At 29.3% G+C, this 13,146-nt stretch overlaps 1 long non-coding RNA gene and 3 other non-coding genes across 5 annotated transcripts in view; 2 read left to right on the top strand and 2 right to left on the bottom strand.

The window, feature by feature from the left end:
- Window positions 1-13,146, bottom strand: part of LOC119674825 — a 93,492-nt gene that overhangs the window by 74,880 nt on the left and 5,466 nt on the right. The window lies entirely within an intron of this gene.
- On the bottom strand, window positions 5,035-5,107 carry Trnar-acg. Its single transcript has one exon. It is a non-coding gene; the product is annotated as a tRNA-Arg (tRNA).
- On the top strand, window positions 7,785-7,856 carry Trnad-guc. The gene has a single exon. It is a non-coding gene; the product is annotated as a tRNA-Asp (tRNA).
- On the top strand, window positions 8,721-8,792 carry Trnad-guc. The gene has a single exon. It is a non-coding gene; the product is annotated as a tRNA-Asp (tRNA).

Here is a 13,146-nt window from a genome sequence, read left to right as displayed (position 1 = left end):
AAAATAATAACAATGGGCGACTGTGCATAAAAATATTAATGTAACTATTTTTAAAGCCATTGCACTATAAATAAATGTGGATGCTGCATAAAAATGTTAAAAAAATAATTTAATTAAATAAATAATATTGTAAAAAAAAAAACAATAATAATAATAATTATTTTTAAAAGCAACTACACTATAAGTAAATGTGGATGCTGCATAAAAATGTTACAAAAAAAAAATTAGTTATTTTATATATAGAGATTTTATTAAATATATATTGTATTCAAACAAATAAATATAGGAATTTTACTAAATATATTTTGTTTAATTAAATAAATAATATTATAAAAAATAATATTAATAATTATATTTAAAAGCAATTATATTATAAATAAATGTGTATGCTGCATAAAAATATTTAAGAAAACAAAAAAAATAGCGATTTTTAAAATAGAGATGTTATTAAATATATTTTATTCAAACAAATAAATAATATTGTACATAAAAATAATAATAATTATTTTTAAAAGCGATTACACTATAAATAAATAAATGTGGATGCTACATAAAATTATTAAAAAAAAAACAAATAAGTTATTTTAAGTGTATAAATAAATAAATATATAAATATATTTTATTTATTTAAATAAATAATATTGTAAATAAAAATAATAATAATTATTTTTAAAACCTTTTGCACTATAAATAAATGTGGATGCTGCATAAAAATGTTACAAAAAAAAATATTAGTTATTTTATATATAGAGATTTTATTAAATATATATTGTATTCAAACAAATAAATATAAGAATTTTACTAAATATATTTTATTTAATCAAATAAATAATATTGTAAATAAAAATAATAATAATTATTTTTAAAACCTATTGCACTATAAATAAATATGGATGCTGCATAAAAATATTTAAAAAGGAACAAATAAGTTATTTTTACCATATAGAATTAACTAAATATATTCTATTTAGTTTATTAATTAATTAATTTAATTAATATTGTAAATGAAGCAAAAACAACTATGTAACTATTAACATTTAATCAAATTCACATGCTGCTTAAATTTATGTATGTTTAGAATTTCCGCTTTATATGTTATGCAAAAAAAAAAAAAAAAATAAAACTCCCACACACAAAGCACAATGTTTTGCACTGTAATATGCAACTTACACCACTACACCCGTTGCCTATTCCAGTGGCTTTACTACGCAATTACAGACAAGTTTTGCATGCCTGGATTGCTGCTTACCACAAGTTTGCTTTTTTCATTTTTTTATTTTCCTTTTTTTTCATTTTCAAACTATAAAATTCATTTGCACTTAAAAAATTTCATTTTTGTTTAGTTATTGTTGTTGTTACAACTTTTGTTATTGTTTTTGTTGTTGTTTCTTTTTCATTCATTTCAGTTTCAATTGCAGTACATATTTGAATTGTGTTACCACTTGAAGCTGTGCTGCTACGCACGACTGCTACAAGCATAGTACGTACTGACTGACTGGTACGTTCTAGCATTTTTGCAAGCTCTGTTTTTATGCCTTGGGTCGGTATCGGTGTCGGTGTCGGTGTGTGTGCATGTGTGTGTGTAGTTTTTGTTGGTTGTTCTTTTCTGGTCTGTGGCATTTAAAGTTTAATTGCAGCCAGTGTCTTAATGCATTCTGGCGCCATCTATGCTGCTGCCTTTTGTTATTTATGCTGCTGCACGTCGCTATGGTGTCGTTTAGCAAATGGGTTAAGGTTGCTTGCTGGTTGCTTTGCTTTGCTTCGCTTCGTATCGTTTCGTTTGGCTGCAACGTATCTTGTCTCAGATTGCAATTTTGTTTTTGTCGGTCGTAAAATTTTTTTCATTTTGTATTTTTTTATCAGGTTTTCTCTTTCTTACTCAGTTATGTGTGTAGCCTTTTCTTCAATTCTGTTTGTATTATTCTTGCAACAATATTTTTTTTTTTTTTGTATATTTTTGGATTGTTTGTTGCAATTCTTTTTATGGCGCATAAAATTTTGATTACTAACAAATTTTTAAGCCACTTAAGTATGCATGGCTAACGAACTGCAAGTGGGCGTGTTAATGTGCCATAATTCATTTCAATGACCGTAAAAAGATGTGATAATGAAAAATTTAGCTTGCGCAAGTGTAAATATTTTTATTTGTTTAACTCACTTTTAGTGAAACTTAAAAAAAATTAAATTTCAAAAACAAAAAACAAAATTCAAACAAAGAAAGGACATGCAGAACATGGATATGTACTTAAGAGAAAGGATATTCAATTAAGTAAATGATACTAACTAATATGTAGATTTCGAAGTTGTGAAATACTTCGTTTATTTCGGAACCAGCGTACACACGTCAGTTCAGAGATTAAACCACGAATCAAACTTGGCAATAAATGTAACTTTGGGCTAAGTAGACAATTGAAAAGTAGAGTCTCCTCTCGAGAAACAAAAATCACGCTCTTAAAGTCTGTAATAATGTTTGTTCTGCTGTATGAAATCGAAGCTTGAACACTTACCAACAGTCATAAGAAGCCGTTTAGAGCATTTGAGAGAAAAATTTTTCGGAAGGTTTATGGTCTCTTACGCGTTAACAACGAATAACGATATAGCTGGAATGATCAGCTCTACAAGCTATACTGTGACATTAACATACTCAAGTATATAAGAACCCAACAGCTTTACTTTGATGTTCTGCAAGTGGAAGAAAGTGTTCCGGTTAGAAAGGTACTTGAAACAGTACCCGATGATAGAAAATTAGGTAGCATACGCTCGCATCTACGGTGGAAGGTCTAACGATAAGAAGGCAACTGGTGATAGCAAGAAACTTTAGCGGAATAGAATATTCCCGAAGTAAGACATGCTTATCGTAAGAGGCGACTAAAACTCAGTGGGCGCCACCAGATACTGTTTAAAGTTTCACTTGCGGCACCCTACCTGCGGTGTGAATTTTGTTCCAGAGCTTCGCCTGTGCTGACCAACAGTGATTACCCCACGATAACAGTGTCGTGTTAGTTCTGCTTAAAACTCAAAGTTACGCGGGTGGAATGACTGCATATATTACTTTCATTCGATGTGAATATGTTACATTTTGTAACCAGATAGTATGGCTCAAAGACTGTTAATTGGTCTGTGTTCAGTTCACGTCGTCAAGATTTCTGCGAAAGTGAAAAATTCTTATAATAAGCTTTGAAACCGTCGACCAACAAACATTTTAACTAGAGAGGGTGTATGTTCACCTCATGAAAAAGGCATAAGCTGTTACAATTACATTACATTATCACAATTATATTACAAATATAAATGTGATCATCTCCAATTAGACCTCCAGGGTGTCATAATTCAGTTCGAATTAGAATTCTTAATAAGAAATAAGGGATCCCACTACCTTTATAATTTATAGGAAATATTTATGGTCTCGTTTACATAGCATCATACTAGAGTACTGCACGCGCGCATTTGATTTCAGTTTCAAAGCATTCTATTGTGTTTAGAATGGTAGCATACTCTCACTCTCAACGAACAAATACGAATGTATAGGCATAAAAACAAAATGGAATAGAATAAATATTTGTTTCGTTTGTTTAGAGTACTCTAACTCTAAACATTCTAAAAGTAGTTGAAGTAGTTGGGAGTACTCTAAGCATTTGATTTTCAGTTCATACAAAAATTATGTGTTTTTAAATAGTAAGACCCAAATTTATTTATTTGTTTTTTTATTAATTAAATATTATTTAAAATGTTGATAATAGTAATTTGTTGATTACATATATAATATGACTTAATATATTAATTAAATATAAAAAAAATTTTGAACAAAAATTTATTTAAAACAATTATAATAAGTTTTTTTACAGTTTTTACAGTTCACAAATTTAATTTAATATTCAAATTAAATGTTGAGCATCGTCTGACTTAATTCCTCTTTTTCAAGATTGTTGTGTAAAACATGATTTGATTGATAGATCTTTGATTAGATGAAATCAATGTTCTTTTTTCTGATATTAAGTTCCGAGCAACTGAAAAAACCCTTTCCGAAGATGCACTACTTGCTGGTGTTGCAAATAATTTACAAGAAACTTTGTAAAGTAGGAATTCTGAAGGAATTCTTAAGAAATTTCTAAAAATCTCTCTTGTCATAAATAGATATTTTTACCATATCATGCATAAAATTATTTTCCAGGAAAAGGTAAATATGTGAAGCAATTTATTTTGTTACATCATAAAAAACTATCGACAAAAAAGGAAATTCTGCGCAAACCGTTTTTTTAAGTTAACCTTTTGCATTAGATCTACCTGTTTAAACAACTTTTGCATTGAAAATAATAGAAAATTAAACCTAATTTACGTGCTTTGTTATTGCAATTATTGCAAATCTCTACGCACATCCAACTTTCTTTACTTTTGCGCAGGCAACCAAACGCACACAAAATATATAAAATATTTCTTTGCAAAAATAGAATTATTTGAAATACTCTAAAAGTGATTGAAATACTCTAAAAGTGATTGAAATACTCTAAAATATTTGTTTATTTGATTTTAAAATTCAAAACAAACGATTATAGAGAACAAATCAACCCCCATTCCATTGAAACGAATGCGGCGGAAACGAATTCTATCGGACCGTTTCTGTTATTCGTTCGTATTCGCTTTAGAAATAATTTGTAAATATGGTACACATTTGAAAATAAAACGAATGACCGCAAAAACGAATGTTTTGATGCAGCACTTTACATCATACCTTATCTCAGCTGGACAGTGATCTCCATGGTTTCTAGATGCAAATCCACTCTATTTCTCGGTGTAGGCAATTTTGAGAATCAGGGTTAATATTTAAGAGCGTAGATATGGTAAAGAAACCATTTTTTTCTGACCGACTAAAGATTCGGCAAGTAAAATTCAAATGATTTTATTCACTTTTTTGTTTTAACTGAATGTTATTTGTTGTTTTAAGTAAAAGCAAATAATGTTAAAAAATATTTATAATTTTATGGATTAATTCTTGTTGTGAAAAAAATAATATGTAATAATTGATAAAAAAAACTTCGATCCTGCCAGGAGTCGAACCTGGAATCTTCTGATCCGTAGTCAGACGCGTTATCCATTGCGCCACAGGACCCATGTGTCTTCGTGGCACAAAATTGTGTATAAGCTACTTTCATTAAAATTTTTTTTTAAAATAACGATCGGTTAATATATAAATAATTAACAGAAACCAAATTTTATTGGTTAGAAAAAAGCTAATAAGTTAGCCTAAGTGTCTGTAGAAGCCTATAAATTATTCACAATTTCCTATTATAATGGATAATCCAGACCAATAATAAATATAATACAAATTATTAAGTACGCATAATAAATAGTTCAATATTACTAAATTATATAAAATATTTTTATATAAAATATTATTATATAAACTTTATTTATGTATAAAGAAATTGAAACTTATTATAAAAAGTTTTTGAAGTAGATATCTAAAGATTTTGAAAATTAAATAGAAAAAATTATAGATATATCATTTTTCTCGTAGATCTTAATATTTCTAGTGATTACATTTCAACCAGTTAAGTTGAAATATATTACCTTTATTATTTTTAATAATATACTGAAGCTATTTATTCTACTCATATAATAATAGTATGATACAAGTAATAGTACCAGTGGCGTAACTACATTTTTTAGGCCTGTAAGCAAATTCTAACTAAGGGGCCCCTACCAACATATTAAGGGGCCCCTATTTTTATACTCTTTACACGAAAAAATGTGAAAAGGATATATAAGGTTTGTCAAGATTTTCGTAACGCATTAAAGAAAACGTCGGAAATACCATTAAGTATATATCAGTACAATATATATATACTTTTTCAGTTCAAACTACTCTCTCAGCTTTTGAACTCTTCGAATGAAACTTTTGTTCACCATTTGATTTGATTGAAATTGGACGTCTATTTCTTGCAACTGTGATATAAACTTAACAATCGGATATGAGGTTTCTCCTTTTTTAATAAAGGTATTCAAATGGAATTTGGTGTATACAGTACTGATATTTGCAAAAGACAACGTACAAAATTATTTTCAAATGGGTTTATATCTAGATATAGCTTCCATATAAACTCTCGATTAAGACACATATTTTTCTTAGAAAAACTTTTATAAATAGGTTTAATATATTATTTGAAGTACATACATATTATGTACTTTAAATTTAAAATTTACGTATCTTTTATAAAATACAATATGAAATTTCTCCAACAAAAAACGTTTCGTCCCACTTTTGAGAATTTATTAAAAATAAATACAAAGAATACAAAAACTTATGGTGGGGCCCCCTAAATTCGGGGGCCCGAAAGCGTTGCTTCCAGTTGCTTCCCTGTAGTTACGCCACTGAATAGTACCATATTCGATGCTTTTCTTTCGAACCGAATTTTGTGAAATCACGTGAAATCATGCTTAATAGATTGAATTTAAACAGATAATTAACATCGAAAAACGAAGTACTAAGAATATGTTATATTATAAAAGTGTATTCAATACTTATATTTTTGCCAATACCTTATTTCTTAGTACTATATAATTGCAATAATTGGTTTAAAATCAAAAACAGATATTCACAAGTACAAATACAGATATTTCCGAAGTAGCCATTAACGAATAAGTTCAAAGCACTATTAAAAAGATCGTAGATGACTATATTATAGTATATTTTTATTAAGGTAGAAACACATTGACGCTGAGCGTCAAGACGTTTTTACTCTTGTTTTGCTTTAATTTATTTGAAATGGAGGTATACTCGGTCATAAACGTCAACATCAGCGTCATTTAAAAGTATCAAGAAATGTTAATTACTTATTAATGAGATTGAAGTGACGCTTATTGGAAGACATATGTATCTCTGTAAAACTGACATGCATTTCAAAAATAGTGAGGGAAGATTTAGCAATTTCGGAATAAAAACGCTCTGACGCACAGTGTCTGTCAAACCGGTTTTATAATGTATTTTGAGTCATTGTGCTTCGTTAATAAATTTACCTGTAATAATGTTTTTAATTTGAAAGTAAAATGTATGTATTACATCCATATTTGAGTTCTGTATTAAAAAGATACCCGTGTAAAAATTATCCGTTTTATAAGTGAATATAAATAAATATATATGAGATAATAAAAACAAATTTAAAATACAAATAATAAAAAGGCTACCATAATGATACGAAACTACAATATGCAGTTTCTTATCTTTATTCTATTTTTTCATTATATGAGTCAAGAAATAAGAGTTTGAATTAGAAATGTTACTTATAAAACTGTGACCTAATATTTACTACACTTGTACGATTTACTTAAATCAATCTTTCCAAAAAATATTTTGAGCTACTACTCCTGATAACATCTAATCGATTTCTGTACAAAAATATGAACAGTTATAAAAAAATATATACATATATATTACTTCATTCAAAAATCTAATTATACGTTTAGATTAATAAGAAACACTGTTCAACAACAAACCATAAAATTGCGTCTTAATTAAACTCAGTCATTTATCACCATTAATTACAGATTAGATAAAAAGATAGTCATGCATATATACAAATATAAAATAAACTATAGAAATTGATACATACTTTTGAAACCTACCTCAACTATTTACGCTAATGCAATATAAACTATAAAAAAATTAGTTTCATTATCAGTTATATCAATGTCATGGCTTTATAATATATACACCAATTTAATAAGGCCTTGAAATAAAAGTTTATATATAATTTATAAATATATTGTTAAACATCAAAATCTCAACGTCCTCGATAGTATAGTGGTTAGTATCCCCGCCTGTCACGCGGGAGACCGGGGTTCAATTCCCCGTCGGGGAGATCCGAAATTTTTTTGAAGATATATAATGAATATATCTCATTATCACAAACAAATTTATTCTGTCATAAATGAATAAATGAATATGAATAGTTATGAAATGAATATATGTATGTACATGTATATATTAATGTATTATTATATATTAAATTATTATCATAAGTATACCTTTATAATAAATTTTGTATATATACCACACTTACGCCTTTCTAAATAAATAATCATTTTCAACTCGTTTTTTCTTTTCCATGATACCTTTTTGACAAATACAAATAAGTCTTTTTATCAACATCCACAGATTAAGTATATGAACAAAATTGTGTGTTATCGAAAGCCGGACTAACCTGAGATGACAAAGTCAACTTATCATAGCAGTGGTATCAAAATTTTGAATGATACAATACTTAGTTTTAATATATGGTACTAGTTATTGTACTTTCAAACAAAATCCGAACCCTTGTGCAAAGATTTATAGTTTGTATTATAAAAAAGTTATTTATTAATATATAACCGTTATATATTAATCCTTGAGACAAATATTAAGAATTGAAGTTTATGTAAAAATATCTTATAATTCTTTCTTTAAATCTGAGGGACTACTTTGCTTTAATGCCGTTATGAAATATACGGGCGTTTCAGAGCCGATCATTTCCTTTTCACGTGGTACTGTTTATGGATTATCTTAAGTAAACTTCCTCAATTTATAGTGATCGATGCAATTCCTATAAATTTTTTTTTACAACTTTTCTCAACTGATAATTAAGACGGTTGAAAATTAAACCCATGTAGGCAAACCCAATATACACTGCTAGTATATACTAAAGAGAAATTGTTTAAGGTAAAGTTTAGACATCTCGCAGATATCGTCCTCGATAGTATAGTGGTTAGTATCCCCGCCTGTCACGCGGGAGACCGGGGTTCAATTCCCCGTCGGGGAGGTTCTTAAATTTTTTTACTACAAATATTGTTGATGACGTAGGATGAATCTTATTAGATGTTTACATATTTCAACCATTTCTACAATTTATTTTAAAATTACTTATAAAAGTTTATCGTTAAAGATTCATTATATCTAATAATACCATTATTACTAATATAGTATATAATTTCGATCCGAAAAACATAAACAAAGTTTTAAATATATATATAACTAGGAACAACAGCTAACATAAGATACTGCCTATTTTGCTTCTATTTCTGTAATTTAAATAGTTAAAAAGTTAGGTTTTTTAATGGTAGGGCTTCGTAAAATTGGGACACTCAGCCAGTAGATTATTGTGCCAGAACCCAAAAGGTATAGTGAAACTGATTAGATATTATAAAATATTTCTTTAATGTCTTAAATAATAGACCAGAGAGCATAAACCAGTCATTTGATTAGAGTTCTCACTATCTGTTGTTTCGAAATAAACAAAAGTTCCTCGATAGTTTAGCAGTTAATATCCCCGTCTGTTACATCAAAGTAGGATTAGATAATAAAGATTTTTCTAATCCCTAGTAAAGATTTTTAATATTAATTAATCACTAATTTGCATAATTTTTTATAATGTCAACGTTTTTAATCTTGACCTTTTGAAATGATATTTAAGATTAATTTCTTTATACTAGGGTATAAAATTGCTTCTAATATTTTAGATCTCATGCACTTGAGACCTTTACAATATCTGGAATTCCATTTCAATCTGAGGTACGTAGTCGAGGTTATAATTTTGTTTGAAGGAAAGTTCAACATTGCAGTAATTACTGCATGTTGCGTGCAATAATAAATAAATAAAATTTATTTATTTGTTAAAACGTTTTTCTCATATTTTATTAAAGTTTTATTTAATTTCGTGATATGCTTGACTTTGAAGGTGAGCAATATGTAGGAAAAGAGTAGGGATATCACTACAAGTATATAAAGCAGTTGGTACCTGCTGACATTTAAAATTCGTCAACTTTTACATTTTTATCTGAATAGTATTGCAGTAATTTTTATTTTAAGAACAGTAGTTGTACTTTTGTAGATTATTACTACCCCCGCGAGAAAAGGGATAGAATACTCACGAGGTAGAGCAAGCCCGCCGTTAGAAGCTACTAAAATTCAATAGATAACCATCCGATACTATTTGATGTATAAACGATAGTGAATAAGTGAATAAGAAAATCTATTGAAACGTATAGCTTTAATTATCGCCGATGGAGTTCTTTGAATTTTAACGGAGGAGTTTATAGTTGCATTATACTGATGTGAGCGTTATATTACGAAGGAAGGGTATTTGGAAAAGTTTTATTAGGCAAAAGAGTTAATATTATATTACCGAAAATACAGAATAAATCTTTTAGATAACAGACTAAATAGTTATCTGAATTGGGAAGGAAAGGGGCGACTGGTGCGATAGAATAGTTAGTATAACTATTAAGGTAAGGAGAAGAAATAACAATTGTCTGAAAGTAGAGAAGAAGAGACGACTGGTGCAATAGAATTCTTAGCATAGCTATTTAAGGGAGCGGAAAAGAATGATAATTATTTGAATGTGTAAGGGGATAGTCGACAGGTGCGTCATAATGAATAGTATAGCTATTAAGAGAAAGTGAAGTAATGATAATTAACTGAATGGGGAAGAAGAGGGGCGACTGATAGAATAAAACGGTTAGAAAAGCTGTAAAGAAAAGAAATCAAAAATAAAAAAAATCACAATCATCTAAAAGATAGAAGTGCATGATGCGATAGAATGGTTAGTATGGCTATTAAGGAAGAGAAAAGGAATAAGAGTTATGGGAAAGGCGAAGAGAGCAGGGGATACTGATGTGATAGAATGGCTAGTATAGCTATTAAGAAAAGAGAAATGTATGATAATTATCCAAATGGTGAAAAGAGAGGGCCGACTGATGTGGTAGAATGGTTACTATAGCTATTAAAAAATCAATAGAAATAAAATCTTCAATTAATGATGAAATTAATGTACAAACTAATTTATGCTCTAAATTTATTTCATATTTTAATAAATATTAATTAAGAAACAATTTAATCTCTTCAGTTTTTCTTCTCTGTCTTCGACTCTATGTAGATACATCACTAAGGTTATCAGAGCGCGAAACAATTTTTATAAATAGGATCAATGCCACTTTATATCATGTTTCCTGCTCTATAATAGCATAAATCGTAAAGCATTAAGAAACCAGTTTTTAATTGCATTTGGCATAAAAATAGAAAAAAAAATCGCGGAAAAAAACCAAAATTCCTTGAAAAGAAAAACTTGTCCCTCAAATGGAACGAATCAACATGCAAGCAACTTCGCTCTCAATAACAAGTTCAGGCGCACATAAAAATAGATCAATAAACCGCACACTGAGCGTACTGGGCCGCGCAAAGTTCATTAATACAAATTGCAATAGACGAAAAAACAAAAAAAAAGGAAAAACGCACAAGAAAAGAAATCATTTAAATGTAAGAAAATAAAAGCGAAAAAAAAAAACATTAAGAATTACTTACATTGCATAGTTGATAGCTGATAGCTGCACTGCATTCCTGCTATTTTGCCGAACTGCCAACTTTACTTGTTTGCATTGTTGCCAATTTTAATTTCAACCACTGACGTTTCAGTAATGACGGCGGCAATGTTAACAGACCAAATAACAGCACGACCAACGACAAACGACGACAACGAAGACGACGACGACGGCGACGACGAATATAACGACAGCGACGACGTTAACTATGGAAAAGTCAAACTTTTTAATGTATGCTTTTACACAGTTCTAGGCTAAAATTGTTCACAGAATACGAAACATTCGTACATTGTATTTTGCTATGTACGCGATGCGACGATATTGTTACGTACAAACCGGTGCGAAACAGTGTATAGTGTTGTTTTGTTGTTGTATGTTTTGTTGCTGGCTGAAACGTTTTGACAAAAGTACAATATTGCAAGCGACTAGGCCAAAATACCAGCAAACACATGCACGTACACACACACACAAACGCGCACACGAACTTTAAATTATATGTATGTATGTTGTTTCAGCAAACGAAAATTGCATAAAAGAGTCTAAGTTAAGAAGAGCGAAATTGTACGAATACTTTTGCCCACGAATATGGCCGACAGCAACAACAACAACAACCATCGACAAGAAACACAAAAATATGCAAGAAACATGAAAAACGAGTTAACAGGCCTACAAACCGACTCTCACACACTATTGTGTGTTGTGTGGCGTGCTGACGACATTTATTGGGTGGCTGCGACGACGGGTGATAGCAGCAATTGTGTGTACGCTACACGTTACTTGTGGCCGTTCGTTAGACTTTTTTCTTTTATTTATTTTTTCTTCTTATTTTAAATTTTCTTTTATTATTGCTTTTGGGTATGCATTTACTTGTATTTTTGTTTATAAAACTGAATTTTTTTTTTGTTGTTAAATTTTTTTCTTACAATATTTCTGTCGTGCTTTTTTCTACAATTAAATGTATTTAGCTATTTTCTGTGCGTTTCTCTCTCTGATTGTTTCTTCTTCTGTTTGCTGTAAGTTTAATATGCAAACCCGCTTGTTTAATGGCAACAAAGTCAACGCAAAGATTGTTGTCTTTACGTTGTGCCTATTCTTATCGCAGCTATTGTTAAAAATGTTCTGTTTTTATTTTGCTTTTTTTTGTTGTTTTTGTTGTTGTTGCTTTTTTGTTTGCTGTAAAGAAACAGACGATGAAAACAAAAAATTGCAAAAATATTGTAGAAAACGTAGACAATAGCGTCACGGAGCTGCGCAGCAACTTGCTATAGCTCAGACAAAAATATTTGGTAAGGTATTTGCTAACGACGCTGCGCTGCTGCTACTACTGTTGGTGCTGCTGCTTGTTGCAGCATTTATTTCGGCGTGTGGCAAATTATGTTGCTGCCGTGTTTAGACTTTAAACAGTAAACAAAAAAAGAGTTGGCTGTGAGAGCGATTTTTGGACTTTAATTTAGAAAAGTTTTTTTTTAAATTTATATATTTTCTTTTTTAAATAATTTCTTTTGTTTAGTTTTTTACTTATAAATTATTTTTATGTTTTTTTAGACACATTGTTGCCAGTTTTCTTTTGTTTTGTTATTCTTGTTGCTATTGTTGCTATTGTTTTATGTTTAGTTTTACAAAAATGTGTCTGGCATATGTAATTTGCTGTTTTAATTTTAGTTACTTTTCGCTGAAGTTGGCAAAGAAGTAGAAATGCTTCGCTTCAGTTGTATTGGCCGTTGCTGCTTGAAATTAGCATATTATTTATAATGCTTAATAATTCAGTAGCCGCTGACCAACCCAGCATTACTGCAGTAC

This window comes from Teleopsis dalmanni, chromosome 2, assembly GCF_002237135.1.
Source record: "Teleopsis dalmanni isolate 2A chromosome 2, ASM223713v2, whole genome shotgun sequence".
Taxonomy (NCBI): Eukaryota; Metazoa; Arthropoda; class Insecta; order Diptera; family Diopsidae; genus Teleopsis; species Teleopsis dalmanni.
This window is presented reverse-complemented; position numbering and strand designations above follow the sequence as displayed.